Below are 24893 nucleotides of genomic sequence, written 5' to 3' on the forward strand. Positions count from 1 at the left end.
ATCGTGATAAATTATAAGTTGTTCAAATAATTGAAAATATATTCCTTGTAAGTTTGCATTGTCTGAAAAAATCTATTAATGTATTCTTTTATTATATAATATAGGCCTATACTTCATAACATAGAAAGCTGATATCCCTAGAAGTTCATGTATTTTTTTAACGTAACCCAGATAGTCTTATATTAGATATATTTTGCATTACGGAAGTGAACTACTTTACCTACGTAAACTTCTATAGAGAGATATTTTATCTAATATATTGAGAGGGCCTCGCCAAAATATCCAATCAGGCCCGGCACTTATTCAATTTGGTCCTGCCTAGGGCTATATCTGGTACTATATGGGGGGGGGGTATGTAGTGCAGAATAAATTAGGGAATGTAATAATACCGCTTTATTTAATTACATATTTCCTTTAGAAGTGGTCAACCACTAAAAATTTACTTAGACGCTTGCTAATTTTGTGGCATTATATTATTTTGCTTGCTTCGTCCCTATTAATAGTTCGTTCATAATGCCAAATAAAGCCCCCTCCCTTTCCAAAAAAAACAACACATTTTTGTACGTAGCTTAGGATAAATGTGACGGCCCTAATTATTTTTTTTGGAAAGAGGATTGAATGGGGAATCGAATGGCGTTGCCCCCCCCAACTGATTTCGTTCCAATAACAAAGGTTCCTATAACGAAGCCGAACTGGTCAACCATAAAAAAACAAAAAAATTGTTTCAAAGATTTCTAACAAATTTATCAAGATGAAAAATAAAGGGGAATACGGCTAGTAGAAGAAAAAGACAAACTAAAATGACGCAGATATTCCGCCTGTACAAAACAAGGCTTCTTCAACGCTAAAAACAAAGATAAAATCTAAAATAATCTATAAAACCTAAAATTAAATAAAGTCTAAGAGTTGTAAAAAAGAACAGCAAACTTATTTTTTGGAGCGTGAGAAATCGATGAAGATACTGAATTTATGGGCAGGTTTTTTAAGTTTGTTTTCTACCCGTCTCTGCCGCTGATTTTCTCCCCGGAAACTAGGTTTTGTTTCACTCTAGGTTTTTGTAAATAGGAAACATTGAATTTGGAAAACCTGTGAAATCTTTTTTTTGCCCTGTTGATACTAGGGGCAAATTCTTAGAAATTATTGCAGATATAAAAATTCTGACTCTGCCATTGGACCGGCCGTTTCGATGTATTCGGCGAAAAAACAAACAACTTTTTTCCTGCATATAATGCACTCCCCCTTACTAATGTGCTAATATATAGCTCAAACTTTTGATAAAGCTAACGAAATAAAACAAAATATGATGAAATAATAATACTTTATTAGGAAAGTTGTAAAATTAGACTTTTTTTTAGGAAATTAGGCAAATTGACTATTTTCAAACATGGCCTATTGTTACACTTCCAAAAATGTTCCTTTTTGTAAGAGTGTAAAGTCGTGGTGTATCCATTGACGCACTGTTTTGTTGTGGGCAACAACCCCTTATCCTTGAAAAATATAATTGCCTTTTTTTCAGTCTTTGGCGAATCCCAAATCTTCATTTCAAAATCCATGTTCAGACACTATCTTCTATGAGTATGCGTAGAAAACAGAATTCAGTTTTGTCTTTGTGGTATGAAACCGGATTTTCTCAGCAAAATTGAGTGTGCTCTGAATTCAATTGAATAATGAACAAGTACCAAATATTAAATGCATCGTAGTTTGTTTCACGAAAGAACTTCACTTATTGAGCGTGTTCTGAATAATACACAAGTAACAAAATGGCAAACATTACAGGGCAATGTAAATGGTTCGAAAGGTGCAAGTAAATATTTCAGCGCCTGAGAGCAATTAAAATATCTATACCCCTACCGTTTATAACTTAAATGGTCTATCTTTTATGAATTATGTCAAAATGGCACCCCAACAGTGGTTGCGGGAAAAATGTATTCCCTAATTACGCCGTTGGGTTCGAACCCCAGCGCCGAGAAAACGGGAATGGGAAATTAAGACAAAAATATTCCAACTTAAACTAAAACCAAGAGAGTGTTCACAGATGAGGCGCCTTCTGAAAGATCAAATTTTAAAAAGGAACGAAAAAGAATGAAAAAAAATATATTACAATGGGGATTTCAATTTTCAATTGGCTAAGTCAGCAGTTTTTTTTTTTATTTAGCATTGTCTTTTTTGGCTGTCATATGATCGTAAAGGATAAAAAAAAATGCAATTCATTTTCCCTTCTCTGGGAAACTTATTATAAATCAAATTGACTGTAGTTATCCGAGTGCCTGTTAATTGCGGAATGTAAGAGCTGTATTTTTTAATTTAGAAACCTTTCCTAGCTTTTAGAACCGATCTAATGTTCTTTGTATTAAAATTGGCATTCTCAATTTTTACGCAGTGAGGGTTAGCCTAAGCCAAATATGCTGCGGCGACAGAGATTAAAAAGATTATGGCTCAAAATTTTTACTCGGATCATTACCCTCTAGTGTATCATGTTAAAGGACCATTTCTGTTAGTTAAATTAAATAAAAAAAAACTATTTTTTTTTAGCTGAAAGTAAGGAGCGACATTAAAACTTAAAACGAACAGAAATTACTCCGTATATGAAATGAGTTGTCCCCTCCGCAATCCCTCGCTCTTTACGCTAAAGCTTTTAATTGTTTTAAAAAGTAGAATTTTGGCAAAGAGTCAAACTTTAGCGTAAAGAACGAGGGATTGCGGAGGGGACAACTCATTTCATATACGGAGTAATTTCTGTTCGTTTTAAGTTTTAATGTCGCTCCTTACTTTCAGCTAAAAAAATTAGTTTTTTTTATTTAATTTCTGAACGTTTTTGAATTAATGCATGTTTGGTTTTGGCTCTCCGCACATAAATTATTAAAATGAAATTTATATATTAATTCTTTTTTGGCTAAATGGCTTTCTCTTAGTTTTGATTAGACGATTTTGGGAAATAAGGGGTGGAGAAGGAGGCCTAGTTGCCCTCCAATTTTTCGGTTACTTAAAAAGGCAACTAGAACTTTTAATTTTTAACGAACGTTTTTATTAGTAAAAAATATACGTAACTTAAGAATTAACTTACGTAACAAACTTTCATAACCTTATATTTTTATTATGTATACGAGGGGGTTTGTACCCTCGTTAATACCTCGCTCTTTACACTAAATCGTAAGTTTTGTCCCAATTCTTTAAGAATGACCCCTGAATCAGAAAGGCCGTAGAATAAATAGTTGAAATTACTAAAAATACTTTAGCATAAAGAGCAAGGTATTTATCTCCTCCTAAATACCTCGCTATTTATGCTAAAGTATTTTTAGAACCCCTCATATGCGTAATAATCTCTGTTCGTTTTAAGTTTCAATGCTACTTCTTCCTTTCATTTGAAAAAACGTTTTCATGTTTATTTTTCATTGTTTTCTTATAGTAATGCTAGAGAATCCTGCGCCCTTGTCATTGAATTTTTCTTCCCCCATGACAGATTCCTCCAAGGAAAGATCCTCCAACATAGCCCCCTATCCTCAGCTCCACCCCCAAACAAAATAAAATCCCCCTGAAAACGTCTGTACACTTCCCAATAACCATTACTATATGTAAACACTGGTCAAAGTTTGTAACTTGCAGCCCCTCCCCCAGGGATTGTGGGGGAGTAAATCACCTCCAAAGACATAGTTATTATGGTTTTCGAATATGCTGAACAAAATGGCTATCTCAAAATTTTGATCCGTTGACTTTGGGAAAAAAATAAGCGTGGGAGGGGGCCTAGATGCCCTCCAAATTTTTTGGTCACTTAAAAAGGGCACTAGAACTTTTCATTTCCGTTAGAATGAGCCCTCTTGCGATATTCTAGGACCACTTGGTCGATACGATGACCCCTGGAAAAAAAAAACAAACAAATAAACACGCACCCGTGATTTGTCTTCTGGCAAAAAATACAAAATTCCACATTGTTTTAGATAGGAGCTTTAAACTTCTACTGTATGGTTCTCTGCTACGCTGAATCTGATGGTTTCATTTTCGTTAAGATCCTACGACTTTTAGGGGGTGTTTCCCCCTATTTTCCTAAATAAGGCAAATTTTCTCAGGCTCGTAACTTTTGATGGGTAAGACTAAACTTGATGAAACTTATATATTTAAACTCAGCATTAAAATGCGATTCTTTTGATGTAGCTATTGATATCAAAATTAAATTTTTTAGAGTTTTGGTTACTATTGAGCCGGGTCGCTCCTTACTACAGTTCGTTACCACGAACTGTTTGATTGACGCATATGACCCAGCAGAGCGCATTTGCGCTCTTGGGGACTTTCCTAGGTGACTACACATCAGAATTCCTAAACACCACATTTTTTAAGCGATTCTTCGTGGAATAAATTGGTGCAATGTCGCTTGAGGACTTTCTCTTATTTTGCCAGTGCTACCTTATACCAGATTTCTGACAGCACTGAAACAACCTATATAAACTTTGCCACATGAAAAAATTGTACTAACGTCACTATTTAGAGATTTTCTTATTAGTTTTTTTTTTGCAAAATATTCGTCTATTTATATTGCCGAACAATTTTCCAATACATGGGGAACCCAAAAGAAATACAGTTTTTATGGCACTTGGTATTAACCAAGTGACATATAGCAGTCGCAAGTTCTGTCGGTCTGCCGGTCCCGGTTTTGCTAATTTAGGCACTTCCAGGTAAGCTAGGACGATGACATTTGGCAGGCGTATCAGGGACCGGACCATATTAAATTAGAAAAAGATTTGACGTTTTCCTGATTTGACCATCTGGGGGGGGAGTGGGGGGCCCGTTAATTCGGAAAAAATAGAAAAATTTAAGTGTTTTTAACTTACGAACGGTTGATCAGATCTTAATGAAATTTGATGTTTGGAAGGATATCGTGTCTCAAAGCTGTTATTTTAAATCCCGACCGGATCTGGTGACATTGGGGGGATTTGGGAGTGGGAAACCTAAAACTTGGAAAAGACTTAGAGTAGAGGGATAGGGATGAAACTTGGTGGGAAAAATAAGCACAAGTCCTAGATACATGATTGACATAACCGGAATGGATCCGCTCTCTTTGGGGTAGTTGGGTGGGGGGGGGTTAATTCTGAAAAAATTAGAAAAAATGAGGTATTTTTAACTTATGAACGCGTGATCGGATCTCAATGAAATTTGATATTTAGAAGGATATCGTGTCTCAGAGCTCTTATTTTAAATCCTGACCGGATCTGATGACATTGGGGGAAGTTTGGGGTGGGGGAACCTAAATCATGGAAAACGCTTAGATTGGAGGGATCGGGATGAAACTTGGTGGGGAAAATAATCAGAAGTCTTACATACATGATTTACATAATTGGAACGGATCCGCTCAATTGGGGGGGGGGGTTAATTATGAAAAATAAGAAAAAATGACGGTATTTTTAACTTACGAATTTTTAACTTACGAAGGAGTGATCGGATCTTCGTGAAACTTCATATTTAGAAGGACCTCGTAACTCAGATCTCTTGTTTTAAATCTTAAGCGGATCAAGTGTAATTGGGGGGGGGGGCAGTTTGGGGGACCGGAAATCTTAGAAAATACTTAAAGCGGTGAGATCAGGATGAAACTGGATGGGAAGAATAGAAACCTGTCTAAGATACGTGACTGACATAACCGGACCGGATCTGCTCTCTTTGGTGAAATTGGGGGGGGGGAGTAATTTTGAAAATTGAGGTATTTATAACTTACGAAAGGGTGACCAGATCTTAATGAAATTTGATATTTAGAAGGATCTTGTGCTTTAAAATTCTAATTTTAAATTCCGACCAGATCCTGTGACATTGGGGGGAGTTGGAGGGAGATCCGGAATTCTTGGAAAACGTGAAAATTGGGGTATTTTTATCTTACGAATAGGTGATCGGATCTTAATGAAATTTGATATTTAGAAGGAATTCATGTCTCAGAGCTCTTATTTCAAATCCCGGCCAGATCTTTTCCATTGGGGGGGAGTTGGAGGGGGAAATCTTGGAAAATACTTCGAGTGGTGGAATCAGGATTAAGCCTGGTGGATAGAATAAGCAAATGTCCTTGATACATGATTGCCGTAACCTTACTGGACTCACTCTCTTTGGGGGAGTTTGGTGGAGGGGTTCAGTGATTTGGCGAGTTTGGTGGTTCTAGACGTGTTAGGACAATGAAAATTGGTAGGCGTGTTTGTTTCGAGTAGGCTTCCATCAAAAAGTTGGTGGTAACGAACTGTAAATAGGGAGCAACTTGGCCCAATAGTAGCCGAAAAAAAGGAATTTTCACAACGTCAAAAGAATTTGCCTTTTATGCTGATTCTAAATATTTTAAATTCATTAAGTTTAATGTCAATCATCAAAGGCTGCGAGCCTGAGAAAACTTTTCTGATTTTCGAAAAAAAAGGGGGAAACATACCCAGAAAGTCAACTGTCTTAACGAAAATTACTATTAGCGGATCCAGGGGGACACCCTGGGCAACCCCAAAATTTTCTGGCACCTTTTTTCCCTGTTTTTTTCACCCTTATTTAGAATAATTTTCTCAATTATTGGTACCTTTGTCACAATGGGCTCCCCCAATATTTTGCTCTAGACCCGTCCCTGAAAATTACACCATCAGATTCAGCATATCAAAAAATACCCCTGTAGAGGTTTCAAGCTCCTTTTTACAAAAATGTGGAATTTCGTATCTTTTGCGAGCAGAAATAAACACGGATACGTGCTTGTTTTTTTTCTTTTCTTTTTTCTTTTTACCAGGGACGATCTTGTCGAACTATTTGTGCTAAGAGGCTGGAAGAGGGCCCTTTTTAAGGGAGCAAAAAGACTGAAGTGTAACTAGCTTCCGTTCTAGGCCCCCTATCCCCCAAAGACATCCGATCAAAATTTTGAGATAGTCATTTGACTCAACATAGTTTAAAGGTCCAAAAATATACCTTTGGGGATGACAAACGCCCGCATTGTTCCTGAAGAAAGCGGTGTAAGTTACGAAAAAAAATCTAATTTTTGGTTTTTTAATTTAGTTTAATTTTTAATCTAATCTAATAAAGTCTGATTTTTTGTCACAATTTTTTAAGCAAGACTGGTCGCACAGAAGTCATTGCATTTGAATGAGAAGTATTTAAAAAAAATTAAGACTTTAACTTAAAGAGTGAGGTTTGAGGAAGGGGTAGCCCCCCTCCTATGCAGAATAATTTCTATTCTTTCCAAATTTTAATGTGGTTTTTTGCTTTCAGTTGAAAAACTTATCTATTTTATTTTACTTAAATCTAGGAGTAAAATTTTTCTATTTATGGTTACTTATGATTATGGGTAATCTTGTTAAATTAATCTAAGTTTATTTCTATTGACAAACAAACTATGCCTGTCAACACTGCATAGTATCACTTGGCAGCCAGCCAAATATAGGAAAATGTAATATATACAAATATAGACAAAGCCAAAAATAGGAAAAGCTGCAATTTTTCACTTGGCAGCCAGGCAGGCTAAACAGGCACATAAACATCTGGAATCAGCATAAAAAGCGAATGCTTTCGACGTATCAATTGTTGTGAAAATTCCTTTTTTTTGGCTACTATTGGGCCAAGTCGTTCCCTATTTACAGTTCGTGACCACGAACTTTTTGATGGAAGCCTACACGAAAAACTGTGTTCCCTTAGTAAGAATCGGTAAATAAAACGAAATATGGCTTTATCCCCGTCCTTATCCCCTGTCTAATTCTAATTCTTTCCCCTGTATATCTCTGTCCCCGTCCTCTATATTAAACGCAAATAATTTATCCCTTTGGTGCTTTAGAAACATCTATATAAAAAAACCTTCAAGGAACAAAAGAGACTGAACTTTTTGGTAGTTAAAGCAGGCAGGGGGGGGGGTGCTATCAATGAACATCAACTGGCTTTCAATCACCTTAAACTAATTATCTTGAAAAGGAAAATATTCTTTATTGACAGGACAGTCATTATCCTATAGAAAGAGCAAATGTTTAAAACGACCAGTAAAAGGTGTCAGATTACCTGGTAATCCGAAAATTTTTTATAATGCTTTGTATTGTTATTGGGTAGCACTACTGCTAACATTCATTGCAGTTCAATGATCAAATATTAGAAAAAGAGGCAAGTTGGAATCAGAGAAGGTAGAGAAGTTTTAATGAAAATAACAGAATAATTTCTCTTATCTAATTAACAATTAACTAACTAAGCTTATGGAAACTGCGTAGAAAAGAACATGATTTTTTTTATTTCTTATTATATATTATTCATTCTATTGGGGTTCAATGGTGAAGAGGGCTGCTCAATAGAAGCAGGATATATACAATTAATTTGCTACTGCAAGTCCTGGTTGGATTGAACAGTACCTAGGGACATCTCCTAGATGGCTGTATCGAGCATAAGCTAGCATTCAAACTTAACAAACTTGCTTCGCAATCGACTGCTGAAGATCCTTAACTCTCTTTATAGTGCATCCAGACTATCCACTTTATAGAAAAATTGGGTCGAAAACTACTTCTGGGCCAATTTTCCTTTTTAAGTTGGAAGGGGATTTTCTAGGGCTAAAACCTGAGATATTCTTTTAAAATTTGAGAGGACTAGTAAAAGTCTCTAAAAATCCTCCGAATTCCTAACTGAAAAAGCTCACCCTTAAAAGACCTAAGAAATTCCCTTTATAAGGGGTAAGCCCTAGAATGGAAACACTGCAGCAGAAGCGTTTACGGTTCTGCAGCTAGTTTTGCCCAAACGAATCTTATAAGTCTTTTTTTTTTTTGCAACGGTTCAAGGTACCTCTATGGGCTTACTTACACTGTTTTGCATTTTTAGGGAGATGAGTGACAAAGGGTGGAGGAAATATTTTGCTTAGAAGGTCTTTCTAGGGGAATAAACACGTAATCCGTAATCCTTTGCACATAGCCTAGTACATAGCCTAGCCGTGGTGATAATTAAAGAAAATTTTGGGAATGGAGGCAAATGTATTTATTTAAAACTAATGTGTTGGGCGATTCTATTTTCAATAAAATACAAAAAAACAGTTTTTGTGAAAATAAAAAAATGTATATAGAGGGTAGGGAGATAAATTCAGGGAATTGAAAGAAACCGAGAGTTTTCTTCTAAAATGTGGTGTGAATTCAAAGACTTTTCGTTTTTTATTCCTCTTAATTTTTCAACAAGAAAAAAGACGAGAGTTACTTGGATTCCCAATCTGACATAGGCCTACTCTTAAAAAAAAGATTATTTGATTGACTTACAAAAAGGCATCATAAAAATTAACCAATGGAATTAAAATGCACACTGAAATAGAACCTTTCTTGTTCTCTTTAATAGGAGGCAGACTAGATAGTAGCTTACCTCGAAGGCCGTATCTAAGATTTTTGCTCCAAAGGGGAGGGGGTTACAATAAAAAGAATTTTTTCAAAACTCATCCGAAATTTGTTTTTGGTAAAGAATATTAGATTTACCCTGACTTAGAGAGTTCTTATTGAGACCTTTTCTGATGGAATGCGTGCACTATTGGTAATGCCAACGCGTAACCACAGATTGTGATTCAATCAAATAGTATGGACCTTAATAATGTGAGTATTTTGGATATTATATTTAAACTATACAGAGAGCCGCCTTCGGAGGCACTTGGTATAGTTGGCCCTCGCTCCACTCAGACCGCTGCAGTTTGGATTCACTTCACTTGGGACAGTGCTTGGGCCTTCAGCCGTCGCAATTGGTCTGCCCTTTGATCTGGCGCAACTGCCACAAAAATACCTGCGCAATTACCACTTTTTAAAATAGTGCATACACATGTTTATATGAAACCATTTATGTAAATGCTATTTTGTATGACGCCACGTTTCCAGCTTAGATAGTTATTAAATTTTTTTAGCCTACTTTGCATGCTTGTGGTTCCAAGATTTCTTATAGAAAATTTCAAATTTTAGCTTGAATAGTTAGGCTCCACGAAGATATCTCTTATACCCACCACACTCAAGTTCTTTGTCTGCCAGAACTGGTTTATTTCTGTATTTGCATTTGGTGATAACATATTTTAGTTGGCATTTTGGTTAGGTTATGTTAAGTTAGAAACCATTTAAAGTAAAACGTTCTGGGGTGCCTGATTTTCATAATTCTCTGTTGTGGTTTACAACAGCCCCGACCTAATATTCTTCATAGAAGTAGAACCTCTATCTCTGACGGTCAATGCTAATGAAATTGATCTGAGTATGATAAAAATATAATACTTTAGAAACAAATTTGGGCTAAATATTTACACATTAGGGAGAGTGGGGGTAAAGTATAGCTGGTCTGAATGCCAAATGTGTTAGATACAATTATTCTGCACATTAAGAAACAAGAATTGTTTTCTAACTTCACATTGTTCATATACTTTACCCCACCCCCTGATTTGCAAATATATAGCCCAAATTATATATTTCCCATGTATTCGGTCACTTCTCATCGTTTTATCCCACGCTAAGCTGAAAGAAACTATCGAAAAAAGAAAAACGGTTTTACAATGCGTCTATGGATGAACAACGTGAATAATCGGTGCTACATCATACAACAAGACTGTATCCAGGGGGGGGGGCGGTTGGGGGTTTGATCCCCCCCCGAAATGTTTGTTTGACTCGTAAAAATGTAACAAAAATGGTTATAATCAAATTTTTTATGCGTTTTTTAGTTTTTTTGTGTACTCCCCCATTCCCCGAAGAAAAAAACCTGGGTACGGCCCTGTCATACAAGTACCATTTTGTTACTAAAGTATTTATTTTTATCATTTTTAGATATACTTCATTAGGATTAAACCTAACGTCACTTTTTGAGTGGGGTGGGTACAAGAGATATGTATCGCTGTACTTAACTGAGTAGATAGATTAAGGCTTGGATTTATCTGTAATGACATATCAAGTATCCGAATGATTTGTGACTTGGCAAGAATAAAACTATGCATCAATGAGTTGGTTATGCAGGAACCGGAACAAAATGAACAATAGGGTGGATCTTTCGATTCCTTGTTTTCGACGACATTTTGCCAGGAAGTATTACAACTCATATGTACCTGTGTATAAGATTTAAGCCGGCTTAACGGTGCAGACGAATTGTGTCTGTATTTCTTAGTCTTTTTCTGACAAAAAGGCAAATAAAAAAAAACATGCAAAATATATTCTTGCCCTAAAGACAGAGCGGCAGAGTGGAGAAGAAAGGGCCGGCTTCTCCCTGCCCATGAAAAGACACAAACCATATCTGAGATATGTTCTGTTCATATCTGTGCTCGTGTCTGACACTCGGAAACTTTTGAGATAATAAGGAGTGACCCGGAGCAACCGACACTCTAAAAAACGGAATTTTGGTACCAATAGTTACATCAAAAGAATCGTATTTTTATGCTGATTTTAAATATATAAGTTTCATCAAGTTTAATCTTACTTATCAAAAGTTAAGATCCTGAGAAAATTCACCTTCATTTAGAACATAGGGAGAAACACCCTCTAAAAGTCATATAATCTTAATGGAAATCATACCATCAGATTCAGCGTATCAGAGAACCCTACTGTAGAAGTTTCAAGCTCCTATCTACAAAATTGTGGAATTTTGTATTTTTTGCCAGAAGACAGATCACTCATGCGTGTTATATTAATTTATTGCTAATTTATTGGTGGATTTTTTTTGTTTTTTCCCCCAGCGGTGATCGTGTCGACCCAGTGGTCCTAGAATGTCGCGACAGAGCTCATTCTAACGGAAATTAAAAGTTCTAGTGCACTTTTTAAGTTACCAAAAAATTGGAGGGCACCTAGGCCCCCTCCCCATTTTTGTTTAAGAAAATAGAGATGTGAGAAAGAGTCAAACTTTAGTATAAAGAGCGATGCATTGAGGAGGGGACAAACCCTTTCATAAACAAAATAATTTATGTTCGTTTTAAGTTTTAATGTCGCTCCTTATTTTCAGTTGAAATACTTGTTTGTTTTTTCATTTAATTCTCACAAGGACGATCAGCAAGAGAATATAAATAAGGAGAATCCAAGTGTAAGTGGACATTTAATGCCCCATTGATCTTCCCTTTGATAACAGCTTAGCAGGCGGTTTTCAGTCATTATTTGAGAAATTTAATCAAGCATTTCGTTGTAACGCATTGCAAGTAAGGAGTGAGCCGGCTCAATAGTAACCGAAATCTCTAAAAATGGAATTTTTATAACAAGAGATACTTCAAAAGAATATGCTTTTAATGCAGATCCCAAAGGTATAAATTCATTAAGTTTAATGTTACCTATCTAAAGCTACGAGCCTGAGAAAATTTGCATGATTTTTGAAAAATGAGCAAACGTTCAAGCGATCTCAATGAAAGCCCCATCATTAGATTCAGCATGTCAGAGAATTCTCTTGCTGAGGTTTCAAGCTCCTATCAACAAAAATGTGGATTTTTGTGATTTTTGTATGAAGAAAGATCATGGATGCGTATTTATTTTCTCAGGGATGACTGTATCAAGCCAATAGTCCTAGAAGATCGAGAGAGGGCTCATTCAGACAGCAATAAAAAGATAGAGTGCCTTTTGTGAGTGACCGAAAAGACTGGGGGGCAACGAGTCCCCCTCCCTCGCCCGCTTTTGTCCAAAAAATATCTGACGAAAATTTTAAGGTAGCTACTTGTTCAGTAGCCACTTTTAAGGTAGCCACTTGTTCAACTTGAGTCAGTCTTAGATTATTGTAGAAAGCATAACGTTTGAAAAAATCGATGTTCGCTTTTATCGGTTCAGTGCATTATCGTGGTTTTCGATTTATGGACTGATTCCTCCGATGAAGAGCAATTATCAAGGAGGGAATTTTCCGGGGGCGAATTTTCCTTGGGGGGATTCTTAAACAATCTTAATTTAAAAATATAATTGTTCTTAATACGCAAGGGGGGATTGTGGGCAAATAATTTTCCTCGAAAGTTCTTAAGCAAGAACATCAGTTGCTTTGATGTTTTCATTGAAGTAACTTCAATAGCTTCTTTTCCATACGTGGATCAGTAGCGACAATTGTATTTATCAAAATTCGTGGTGGTTTTATTTGTTTTTAGTTTAGTGTTTTATTTTTTATTTTTATCTATGTCTCTCCTGTGCTTAGGACGCCTAGTTTGTATACAGGCGAAATATCCGCGTTATTTTAGTCTTTCATCTTTTCTCTCTACTGTCCGCAGTCTCGTTTGTTCTCTTATCATTAAGTTTTACCTCTCTTTGTTGATAATTTTCCTTGGGGGAGTTTCATGCAGGGTGATTTTCCTTGAACTTCCTTTGTTTCGAGATTGCAGAAATGCACGGAGTGCAAGCAAGTTGTAATATAAAAATCCAAATATCGTATACAAACGTCATATATAAATAAATATGCCACCTCTCTGACAAGAATACAGAAGTGATTTAGGGGGTCAGAGAGGGCAATTGCCCTGGGTGTAGAAATTTTAGGCAAATTTCCAAATAAAAAATGTAACTGTTAAAGTCATTTTGTAATTTTTGTAATTTTATTTTTATTAAGATAAAATAGAGGACGCAGTTAATAAATGAAAATAATAAGTAAATTATTATTGATTAATAAGATAAATGAAAAAGTAAAAAATATTAATAATTATGATAATAAATAATAAATAAACAATTTGAATAATAAATAAAAAAATAACTTATTAATTACCTTAAATTACCTTAAATCGCATTTACAGCGAGATAAGGTGGATTGCATCCTCCTGTAGAACATCTCGCTGTTGAATTGATGAGGTGACACAATTAGTGGGTGTGATGGGGTGTGGCGTCCCACTGGTACTTCCATTGTGCGTTACTTCACTTCAAATCGACTGCATTTTTGAAAGAATTAAATAAAAAAAACAAGTTTTTTCAACTGAAAGTAAGGAGCGACATTAAAACTTAAAATGAGCAGAAATTACTTCGTATATGAAAGGGGCTGCTTCCTCATCAACGCCCTGCTCTTTACGCTAAAGTGATTTACGCTGACTCTTTCTCTCATCTCTTCTTTTTAAAACAGTAGAAAACTTTAGCGTAAAGAGCGGGGCGTTGACATCTCCTCTGTGCCGCCGGTAAACCAATATGGGTATCTTTAAGCGACGCAGACATTCAGGGTAGGGAAGCTGTTGGTGTGGGGCACAAAGCTTAGTTGCTCTTTTCTGTACGCTCTCTAGGGCTGCCACATCTCCCTTATATTGAGGATTTGTAACGGGGCAGCCAAACTCCAAATGTGGTCTTACAAGAGCATTATATAATTTTCTTATTATCAGAGGATGGCGCGATGATATGGTTCGTTTAATAAGTCCCAGGTCTCTGTTGGCGTTAGCAATTTGTTGCATAGTGTGCTCATGGAACTTAAATTTCCTGTCAACTATCACCCCTAAGTCTCGTTCACTCTCAACAGCCTCAACTTGGACACGCGTGCCAGATTTATCCAGCATAAAATATGAAATCTGATTGTTGTGGGGACCCATGTGGAGGACTTTGCATTTTGATGGGTTGAACTCCATCATCCAGGTGGAAGCCCATAAGGAGAGACTATGCAAGTCATTTTGCAGGATTCCATCATTAATATATATTGAGAAGAGGATGGGGCCAAGGATGCTTCCCTGGGGTAACCCGCTTATAACTGGTGCAATTGAATTAATAAATTGAAGATAATTTTGTTAACAAATAAAACTTTAAAAAAAAAATTACCTGAAAATTATGTAAGGGACAGGGGCTAATCAAAACCCGGGTGCAAGAGAGGCCAGAACCGCTACTGCAAGAATACCTAATTTTCTGCCTTTTCTACTCCCCTCCGTAAGATTTTTGGAAAGTGCCATTTTTGTTTTACGACGAAGTCGCTCACCAAGCTGTTTCATTTGATACTTTATTCGCTTCAACTTAATTTATTTTATTGTCCAATTTGCTCTATTTTTTTTATGTCGATTTTTGTAATTTTTTTTCTAATTTTCGTAATTTTATTTTTATTAAAATGAAATAAGGGAGGAAGTTAATAAATGAAAATGACAAGTAAATTATTATTGATTAATAAAATAAATTAAAAAGTAAAAATATTATTAATGAAGATAATAAATAATGAATAAATAATTTGAATGATAAATCAAAAAATAACTCATTAATTGAATTAATAAATTGAAGGTAATTTTGTTAATAAATAAAAACTGTGTTAAAGTTTAGCCTGAAAATTATGTGAGGGACAGGGGCTAATCAAGATCTAAACCCGGGTGCAAGAGAGGCCAGAACTGCTACTGCAAGAATACCTTATTTTTAGCCTTTTCTACTCCCCTCCGTAAGATTTTAAGTAAGGAAAGTGCGATTATTATTTTACGACGAAGTCGCTCACCATGCTGCTTCATTTGATACTTAATTCGCTTCAACTTAAATTTATTTTATTGCCCATTATGCTCTGATTTTCTTTATGTCAATCCTACCACGAAGAATACTCTGCAGTTTTGCTTGACAAATTGTCTTTTGCTATGGTTAATTTAGTTTCATGCTAAACATGTATCTATTATATGTTTCCACATTGCATAAGGTTTATGGTTGTATTTTTACTGGAGTTGAATTCAATTCAATGCTAAACAAAAAAAATTATAAATGATACCAAGGACAAGACATTTTGCATATTTTTCCGAGAGGTTATTCGCTAGGATTCTGCGTGAAGTTTTGAAAACAAAATTGAAGGGACTGGTGTTGAACCAGGAAATACAGGGGGTTCAATTTGGCAAAATTTAGGGAGAGGGGAGCAAACTGCATTTTTCAAAATATAAAGAGGGTAATTTTGTTAATCTCGTTTAGATTTTTTTTCTGTGGAAATATCAAAAAGATTTTTTTTTTAATCTGGGGAAAAAACTACAATAGTCCCCTATATTGTCCCTGTCCCCCATCGACGTGCCTAAAGTTGTAGAATAGGATGTTGGGTTAGAAGTGCTGTAGTCATAAGGCTGGAGGCTGTGGTGTCAATTAAAGATTTTTTTTGTCCCCTTAGATTTCTAAAAACATCGCCTTTGGGGTAATTTCATTAAAAATGTATTGTTTTAATATCTTCGTTGAAAAAAATAAAAAAAAATGTCAAATTTGCTGCAGATAGATATTGGAAAATACATTTTTCAGTGGTTGAATTTTAATGGAGTTTAATTCAATTCATTGCTTTACAAAAAAACAAACTACATCAAGGGCGAGACTTTTTATACATTTTCCGAGGGACTATTCGCTAGAATACAGGCATGAAGTTTTGGAAACATAATCAAAGGGACTGATGTAGAACCAAGTAAAATGGAATCTTCAACTTTTGAAAATGTAGAGGAGGAGTAAAGTCTAGGTGGCTGTTTCTTTTTGTTCTTCATTTATTTCAGTGAAAATATTAAAAAAGTGTTTTTTTCAATAGAAATACAAAAAAAAAGATATTTTTTTTGTATAGGGGTTAAAAGATAACCCGCCCCCTTAGTTTGCCCCTACCGCCTTCAATTGACACCCCTGAAGTTGTAGAATCTGATCATAGGGTTGAGGTACTAGAGAAAAACTTTACATGCCTAGAGGCTATAATCGTATGTAGAGACAGGAGACAGCGCCTTTGCTTGAAGTCTGCATGTAGCTTGGACTTGGAAATACCACGCAACTTAGGACTTGGGAAGAAAAATCCTATATAGGGTAGAAAAATGCACTTACGGATTTTTTTTTCTTTTTTGGGGAAGGGGGGGAGTAAAATACAAAATATTTTATAGTCTTAATGAGAAGTACGTAAATTTATTAAATTTAGGGTTTGGGGGACGAGCCCTTCCCCCAACGAATGTGTCTGGCTTAAATGGGGTCTCCTAGCTATAGGTAAGTACTTTTGGCTCAAATATCCTTACTTGTATTACTCTAACGATTTATAACTGAATTTTTCTGTAAAGAGTGAGGAAAGGGGGGTGTCTCGTCAAGTCTTCGACAGATTTGTAGGCTACTCCCTGTATGCTTTATTACTTACATACGTCGATATTTTTCAGAAAACCCGAAAGTTCGAAAATCTTAATGATTAGTTACGGGAAGTTAAATAGTTAAAAGAGTGATGAAAAGTGTGTTTTATTTCTATTAGTGCATTTTTGTGACATATTTTTGCAAGCCAATCGTATTGTTCCTTATGTGCTTGTCAGGAAAAAAAGCCAAATAACTCCGCCTTTTCTGAACCTGATCTTTCCTGCGCTTTTGTGTGAAATTTTAAGCCAACAAAAAGAACAAAATGTTAGCTTTCACCTGATTGGTCCTTCTATTTGAAATTTTGAGCCAATAAAAAGGACAATAACTTTCTTTATCCATTGTTGTACTTACCTTGTTGTTACCATTTAAAGTTTTTAATCCTGTAAAAGTAATGCAAATTTTAATTGTTTGCTATATGTGAAATTTTAATCTAGTAAAAAGAGCGAAAATTTGTTGTGTCACAACACTGTTACAAATAAGTTCTTTCTTTCTCTGTAGGATATGTCTCTGAACAGAGGAGATTCATGACATAAGAAAAAATGGTTATTTAGACTTCTGCATTAGCATCTTTTTTTTCAGCTGTCTGGTGGATAGTCCTTTAATTCCACATGTAACCAGGTCATATACAAAATGTTTTTGAATTTTCTTCTTATAAATGCTTGACCTGGAATCAGCCAAATGCGTAGATTAGGCCCTAACTTCAGGAAAAAATTTTCTACAGATTTTCTTTAGATCTTTCTACAGGGGCAGTGAAGGCCATGTTATCTCTAAAGGCATAGCTATTACACCTTTCTACTATGCTGAACAAAATGGCAATCTAAAAATTTTAATCGAGCGATTCTGGAAAAAAGGAACGTGGGAGGGGGGCTATTTGCCCTCCAACCGTTTGGTCACTTTAAAAGGGCACTAGAACTTATCTGTTCAAATTAACCCTCTCTCGATATTCTAGGACCATTGGTTTGATACGATCACCCCTGAAAAAAACAACAATAAATAAACACGCATCCGTGATCATTCTTATTGAATAAAAGAAAATACAAAATTCTACATTTTTGAAGATTGGTGCTAAAAATGTCTATATTAAGGCTCTCTGACACATTGAATTTGATGTTGTGATTTTTATTAAGATTCTTTCAATTTTAAGGTATTTTTACCCCCTTTTTAAAAATAAGGCCACTTTTCTCCGGCTCGTAGCCTGACTAACACTAACGATGTAACGATGTAACCCTAACGATGACTAACACTAAACTTAGTGAGTCTTATATATTTGGAATCAATATAATAAGCGAATTCGTTTTATATATCTATGGATACCACAATTCTGTTTTTTAGAGTTTCAGTCACTATTGAGCCGTATCACCCCTTGCTTACACTTCATTAACACGTACTGTTTGATTTCTATCCAATTAGGCATAAAATAAAGACATAGACACGCATTTAAAGTTTGCTCCAATGTAGAAATATTCCCATAGTCACTCGATCCATCAAAATGTGTAGGTCTAAGGCCATTTTTTACCTCGCAGAAGATGTCAGTAGATCAATCAAAAATTAGCTTATAGGATGTGAACTTTAACATTCTACGGTTTATGCGCTTGTAGCGAATCGTCTTTAGCTAATAAATGCATTCAGAAGATGCCTAAAAGGATAATAACATCTTTTTTCCCATTATTATTACTTACCAAGTGATTGATTCTTTGAAAATTCGCCGAGGTCTTTTCTGAAAATGCAAATAAGGTACTTAAATAGCAGTCAAGAGGCCACAGGCAAGAAGGCGGAAACGAGAAAATGAATGTCATCATTGAAAATCGGCTCTGAAGCAATATTGAAATTTTAGCCCGGTAAGAGTGCTAAATCTGTTGTGTTAATGACAAACTTAGCTCGTAAAATTTGTTATTTAAGCCGACACCTTTTTCGTAAGCCTTATACCTTTTTTTGTGAACCTTTTTTGTAGAAGTTTCAAGCCCCCATCTACAAAATGTGGAATTTTTGTGCCGGAAGAAAGATCACGGATGTGTGTTTTTTTGTTTTTTTTTTCAGGGGTGTTTAGCATTGAACCAATAACTGTGACTTTATTCACTTTATTGTGTGACTTATTGATTTTATTCACCAAAAACTCCCAAAATAAAAATGAAAAAAATAAATTGCACTTCAATCTCTCACGAGGTACAGAGGAAAAGAAAAATAGAGAGAAAGATAAACAATAATAAAGAACATTGACTCACGGAAATAGGGAAGAGAAAAAAAAATACAAAAAATCTATAAACTTTGTTTTGCATAAAACAAATTATTACTAAATCAATAATACATTCAATCTCCGCTACTTTAGACGGAAAGGACTTTAGACGGAAGCAAGGAGCGATGCGGCTCAAATGCAATAGAAACTCTAAAAAACAGAAATTTGATATCAATCGATATATCAAAAGAATCGACTTATTATATCTATTTAAGAAAAATAAAATTCATTAAATTTAATGCTACCAATCAAAATGTACGAGCCTGAGAAAATTTGCCAGATTTTTTGAAACCGGAAGAAACACCTTCTAAAAGTCAAGGAATCTTAATGAAAATCGAACAATCAGAATCAACGTATCCGAGAACCCTGTTGTAGAAGTTTCACGCTTCCATCTGCAAAAATGTTGGATTTTGTATTTTCTGCCAGAAGAAAAATCACGGATACGTGTTTATTTTTTTTCCCCAGGGGTGATCGCATCCAACCAGTAGAGCTAGAATATCGGAAAAGGGCTCATTCGAATGGAAACTAAAAGTTCCAGTGCCCTTTTTAAGTGACCAAAAAAATTGGAAGGCAACCTCCCGCCGATCTTTCTTCCTAAAACTCATCTGATCAAAATTCTGAGATGGCCATTTTGTTCAGCATAGTCGAAAAACCCAGTAACTATGTCTTTGAGGATAATAAAACTGCTCACAGACCCTGAGGAAAGGTTTGTAAGTCAGGAAATTTGGCCATTGTTCACGCCTGGTATTTCTTATTGGGAAGTATGCAGACATTTTTTCGGGGAGGGGAGGGATTTTCTATAATTTTGGGGGAAGGAAGTTCTGATCTTTCCAAGGGAAATTTTACACTGAGGGAATTTGCCAAGCTTCCTATACAAAATTCTTTTTATTTGCCGACTCAGTTTTACATGTGGAGATATTGAGTGGAATTGTTCGGGGAAAATATTTACCGGGTTGAAATTGTCTAGAGTATCTTTCCTTAGGTGGGAGGGGGGGATTTTCAACGGGAGAAATTGCCCATGAGGGAATTTACCACAGGATAAATTCCCCAGAGGGATTTTTTGACGGGAACATCTTTTTAATAGGGGTGGGAGGTATTTATGAGAATAATTTTCAAAGGATGAGGATTTCCAACATGATTTTAAAAACAATCAGAAATTCAAATCTTTTTCAAACAAAAGTGGACTAAGAAAAAAATTCAACCAGCATCTTCCGCAGGAAATTTTCCAGGGGTAATTTTAGTAGTATAGGGATATTGAGTGGAATTGTTCGGGGAAAATATTTACCGGGTTGAAATTGTCTAGAGTATCTTTCCATAGGTGGGAGGGATTTTCAACGGGAGAAATTCTCCATGAGGGAATTTACCAGGAAATTTTCCAGGGGTAATTTTAGTAGTATAGAGATATTGAGTGGAATTGTTCGGGGAAAATATTTACCGGGTTGAATTTGTCTAGAGTATCTTTCCTTAGGTGGGGGGGGGATTTCAACGGGAGAAATTATCCATGAGGGAATTTACCACAGGACAAATTCTCCAGAGGGAATTTTCGACGGGAATATCTTTTTAATAGAGGTGGGAGGTATTTACGAGAATAATTTTCAAAGGATGGGGATTTCCGACACGATTTTAAACACAATCAGAAATTCAAATCTTTTTCAAACAAAAGTGGCTAAGAAAAAAAAATAAAACAAGCATCTTCCGCAGGAAATTTTCCAGGGGTAATTTTAGTAGTATAGGGGGCAATAATCCAAGCCGAACATAGTTTGCATAACCAGTTTATTTAACAAAGAGATAAGGTAATGACCTTCCCTAGCAACCAGATTGCCTGTACTCTGAACAGAATATAATTTGCATACTTACATGAGTACATAATTTGCATATACTAGCCAGTACATATTGCCAATATTCCGGTTGAGACATAATTTGCATGGTTACATGAGAACATAATTTGCATTCATCAACCAGATGATGCAACATAATTTGCATTCATCAACCAGATGTGGGTATCGCAACAACCCATCAGGTGATTAACTTGGTGTCTTAATAGGGGGACAGCTAAATATGTTATGTTAAGAGAATATTATGATTTGTCGATGCTGTTTAAAAGTGAAATACTTTTAATGCTGATTTGTATATTTTTAATATCTTGATTAGAAGTTTTCTTAAGAGGATTTTTAGTCTCAATGAAATCGGTTCGTCCTTTGCATACGTTGTAAGAACTTCCATGGCCATTAATTTTTGGATTTGCACTCGCGAGTCACAAGAGACGCTTTGCCTCCTACACTGTGGAGCTGCTGGACTTTGAACATTTTTGATTAGTCCAGATATTATCCTTCCCCCATCAATTTGGAGTAAACCCTCTTTATGCGCTTCACTGGGCTTAGGCCTAATGGATTTTTTTAGATTTCCTGGAAGGTTCATAGGCTGGAGTTTTATTTTTCTTTATGGACACTCTAATACAAGGGAAAAGACGACTATTGTTTGCCTCGATGTTTACGCTAAGAGGTGAAACCAAGACCAGAATATTTTTTTGAGATTTTTCATAAGCCAGAGTTTTCTTAGTCACATTCTAATACCATTAGAAATAATGACTATTGAATGCCTCGCTGTTTATGCTAAAAGGTGAAAGCAAGACCAGAGGACTTTTTGAGATTTTTCATAGGCCAGAGTTTATTTTTTTATGGCATCCTAATACCATGAAAAAGAAAGACAATTGAATACCTCCCTGATACTTTTTTGATTTTTAGCAATTTCGTATGCGATACATATTGAACTTGAATATTTAAATGAGAAAAAGCGTGGGTCAACCGAATTTTAACGTTATAGCATTTTCCTAAGATTCATTTTGATTCTATTTTCGATTTTTCTCATTTTTTTTGTGCAATGCAGATTGAACTTGAGGTTTTTTCGAATCAGAAGAAAAATTTCATAAAAGATGTTCTCCAGGATTTCATTTGCTTTTAATTTACAATCTACTATAGGACTGGATTCACTTGGCAGTAGGACTGAATTCACTTAATTTCAGACTTTTGAAACATTCTCCAGAAAGACCCAACGTATAAGATTCGTAAAACATACATATCTAGGATTTTTGTAGATTTATTGGAGGAGTGGAGTTGGGTTAAGGAATTCTTAATTTGTTTTTATTTTTCGCACTCTGAGGAAATCTCGCTATATCAAATCTGATAAAAACCTCATAATAGATGTTTTCCTGAATTGCCTTTGCTTTCAATTTACAATCTACTAAAGCCTAGGACAGAAAGCAGTAGGATCAAGTATACTTAATTTCAGATTTCTGAAACATTTTCTAGGAAGATACAAGGTATAGAATTTTGTAAAAACATGAAAAATCTCAAAAAGTCCTCTGGTCTTGCTTTCACCTTTTAGCATAAACAGCGAGAATAATATTGCTTTATCAAATCATAGGATTTATCATTATAAATTATCATTATGATATCATTTATCAATAGGGAATATCGCTTTATCAAATCAGAAGAAAAACCTCGTAAAAGGTTTCTTCCAGGATTACGTTCGTTTTTAATTTACGATCTACTAGTTCCTAGGACTGAAAGCAGTAGGACTGAATTTGCTTAATATAAGATTTTTGAAGCATTCCTCAGTAAGACGCAACGTATAGAGTTTTGTAAAACGTGCATATCTTGGATTCTCGTAGGTTTTAATAGTGGAGCGGGGTAGGGTTTAGGAATTCTTAATTTTTTTGTGCTCTGAGGAAATCTCTATATCAAATCAGAAGAAAACCTCATAAAAGGTGTTTTCCAGGATTGGCTTTGTTTTCTATTTACGATCTGCTGAAGCCTAGGGCCGAAAAAAGTATGATCGGATTTGCTTTATGTCAGATTTCTGAAGCATTCTGCAGAAACAAACAATGTATAGAATTTTGTAAAAACGTACCTATCTCGGATTCTCGTAGGTTTAATGGGGGAGAAGAGTGGGAATTCTTAATTTTATTTTATTTTTGCATGCTGGGGAATTCCCGCCTTATCAAATCAGAAGACAACCTCATAAAAGGTGTTTTCCATGATTGCATTTGTTTTCTATTTAAGATCTATCAAAGTCTAGGACCGAAAGCAATAGAACTGAATTTGCTTAATTTCAGATTTCTGAAGCATTCTCCAGAAAGACACAACGTATAGAACTTTTAAAACGGACATATCTTGGATTTTCCTAGGTTTCATGGGGGAGGAGAATGGGAACTCTTGTTTTTTCTTTTTATTACTCTGAGGAAATCTTGCTTATCAAATCAGAAGAAAAACCGCATAAAAAGTGTTTTCCTTGATTTTATTTGTTTTCAAACTTCGAAATAGTATTGCCCAGGGCCGAAAGCACTACGAATGAATTTCCTTAATTTCAGATTTCTAAAGCATTCCCCAGAAATGCACGACTTATTGACTATTGTAAAACATACATATCTTGGATTCAGGCAGGTTTAATGGGGAAGTAGGGTAGGGTTAATGAATTCTTGCTGTTTTTTCTTTTCGTACTCTAAGGAAACATCGCTTTATCAAATCAGAAGAAAAATTTGGTTTTTACCAAAATCTGAGAACGATAAATTGGATTCTTTTTTAGAGTTAAGGACATATAAAGTGAAAATTTATCAAGATTCAGTCAGGAACAGACACTACTACCAACTCACATGTGGTATACTAAAGTCTGAAATAGGTGAATTAGGTTTTTAGCAAACTATAAGATAGAGATGAATCGGATTCCTTTTAGAGTTAGAGACAAATGAAGTTTGAATGTATCAGGATTCACTCAGACACATGCACTACTACCAGCTAATAAATTCTATACTAAATTCTAAAATATGTTAACTAGGCTTTTGTCAATGTCTGAGAGAAATGAATCGGATCCTTTTTAGAATTAGAGGTATATGAAGTAAGAATTTATCAAGATGCAGTCAGACAATACTACCAGCTCACAAGTGGTGTACTAGAGTCTGGAATAGGTAAATTTGGTTTTTAACAAAGTCTGAGAGCGATGAATTGGTTTCTTTTTAGAGTTAGAGATATATGAAGTGAGGATTTATCAAGACTCAGTTAGTTACTATTGATATCTCAAAATTGGTATACTAGAGTCTGAAATAGCTGAGTTAGGATTTTGCCAAAATCTCAGAGAAAACTAACGGGTTCTTTTTAGAGTTAGAGACATATGAAGTGAGAATTTATCAAGATTCAGTAAGAAACAGACATTATTACTTGTGCACAAGTGTTATACTAGGGGCTTGAATAAGTGAGTTTGGTTTTTACCTAAGTCTGAGAGAGATGAATTGTATTCATTTTAGAGTTAGAGAGTTTACTTTTACCAAAGTCAGAGAAAAATGAATTGTATTCATTTTAGAGCTAGAGATATATGAAATGGAAATTTATCAAGATTCAGTCAGAAACAGACTTTACTTTTAACCCGCAAGTGGTATATTAGAGTCTGAAATAATCGAATTAGGTTTTTACAAAAGTCTATGAGAGATGAACCGGATTCTTTTAAGAGTTAGAGACATATGAAGTGGGAAGTGATCAAGATTCAGTCAGACACAGACACTACTACCAGCTCAGAAGTGGTATACTAGACTTTGTAATAGGTGAAATAGGTTTTTACCAAAGTCTGAGAGGGATAAATTGGATTCTTTTTAGAGTAACAGACAGATGAAGTGGGAATTTATAATAAGTCTGAGAGAGAGATGAAGCGGATTTTTTTTAGAGTGAAAGACATATTTTTGAATGTATCAAGATTCCATTTTACCC

General features: G+C 35.3%; 1 protein-coding gene across 1 annotated transcript in view; it reads left to right on the top strand.

The window, feature by feature from the left end:
• Positions 1-24893, top strand: part of LOC136036908 (cadherin EGF LAG seven-pass G-type receptor 2-like) — a 183977-nt gene that overhangs the window by 13309 nt on the left and 145775 nt on the right. The gene's annotated exons all lie outside the window — the stretch shown is intronic.

Source organism: Artemia franciscana, chromosome 16 (genome assembly GCF_032884065.1).
Source record: "Artemia franciscana chromosome 16, ASM3288406v1, whole genome shotgun sequence".
NCBI classification, from domain to species: domain Eukaryota; kingdom Metazoa; phylum Arthropoda; class Branchiopoda; order Anostraca; family Artemiidae; genus Artemia; species Artemia franciscana.